Consider the following 1969-nt stretch of genomic DNA (forward strand, 5'->3'; position numbering starts at 1 on the left):
GACTGGCTCTTGTGCGGGTGGCACATAAGATGCACCATTTTGAGCGTGACCGTTGCCAGTACCGCCTGACTGGCCTTCGTAGGGTTCTCGAGTGAGATCGTTGCCAGTGCACATAAAAGACACCATTTCGAACGTGGCCGTTGCCAGTACCGCCTGACTGGCCTTCGTGCGGGTGACACGTAAAAGCACCCACTACACTCTCTGAGTGATTGGCGTTAGGAAGGGCATCCAGCTGCAGAAACTCTGCCAAATTAGATTGGAGCCTGGTGTTGCCATCCGGTTTTACCAGCCCTCAGTTAAATCATCCAACCCATGCTAACATGGAAAGCAGACGTTAAACGATGATGATGATGATGATGATGTGTGTGTGTGTTTGTGTGTCTGTGTTTGTCCCCCCACTATCGCTTGAGAACTGACATTGGTATGTTTACGTCCCTGGCAAAAGAGACCGATAAAATAAGTACTAGACTTACAAAAAATAAGTTTTGGGGTTGATTCGTACGACTAAAGGTGATGCTCCAGCCTGGCTGCAGTCAAATGACTGAAACAAGTAAAAGAATAAAAGAATAATATATATATATATGCATATATATGTATGTGTGTGTGTATATATATATATGTGTGTGTGTGAATGTATGTATCCAATATAGGTAGAATCAACGAAAAGAGTACTCCATCTAGTGAGAGATAAATGTCAATTTAATACACAACTGAAAGAGCTACTAATAGTTTCATACTTTTATGATACATTAACTAGGCATATTTATAAAATACACCATGTATCTCCAAACAATAAGTCATTTAATTCAAAGGTGTCATGTTTCAGTCTTTGACTAACCTTGTGGAATTGGTTAGTTGGAAAGATCTTTAAATGAAGAGTAATAAGGTGGAGAAAATTCCTCCTTATTACTGCAGTATTTTACAAAAGCAAGATTGCAGTATTTCCAGATGTCCTCTTTATTGCATAAACTGAAATATTTTCAAAGATTTTAGTAGACTCTACAACAGTGGTTCTTAGTCTTTTTGACTTTGTGTCACACATGGGGTTAAAAAACAAAAAAAAATGACTGGCCCACTTCACATAGGAAACTAAAAAAATTTCACTCCTGTCACTTGGAAAAACACAAATGGTAACACATATGTATATACAGCTGTCAATAACAAAAATCTTTGTAGGTATGTATAACTGTCAGGATGAAGTATTGAAGGATGACCTCAGGATGCTGAAACTTTCAAGCAAGATGACAAAGGACCGAGATGCCTGGCACCTTACTGTACTCAAGAAGACCCACACTCCACAGAAGTGTTAAGACTGGTCCCTCTGGTAGTGTAAAGCTTTTATAGCAGTGTCATGTAAAAGCAACTGTGTAGTACCATGTTAAAGTGCCCATGCACTGTCATGTAAAAACACTCATGTGGCACCACATTAAAACGCCCATGCAACGTCACATAAAAGCACTCATGCAATGCCATGTAAAAGTGCCTATGCGATACCACGTAAAATCACCCAGTACACACTGTAAAGTGGTTGGCATTAAGATGGGCATCCAGCCATAGAAACCATGCCAAATCAGATTGGGGCCTGGTACGAACCCAAACTGCATCTCATCTAGATCTACTCTCTCCCTAATTAGTTGGGCTATGACCCTCTCCATGACCTTCAGTACCTGATCCAACAACTTGATACCTCTGTAATTGTTTGTGTCTAAAGCATCACCTTTACCTTTGTAGCAGTTGACTATGGTGCTGCTGCATCAGTCATTGGGTACAACTCCTTCATGTATCACCTGGTTAACTATATGGGTGACTAGACTATAGCTGACACTGCCAGATATTTTGAGCATCTTTGTAGTGATTCCTGATGGGCCAGGGGCTTTCCCTGTCTTCATACTCTTAATTGCTTTATCTACCAAGGTACTGTCAATTCAGATAGCAAATATATATATATATATATATATATATATATATA

The sequence above is a fragment of the Octopus bimaculoides genome, chromosome 5 (assembly GCF_001194135.2).
Source record: "Octopus bimaculoides isolate UCB-OBI-ISO-001 chromosome 5, ASM119413v2, whole genome shotgun sequence".
In the NCBI taxonomy this organism is placed as follows: Eukaryota; Metazoa; Mollusca; class Cephalopoda; order Octopoda; family Octopodidae; genus Octopus; species Octopus bimaculoides.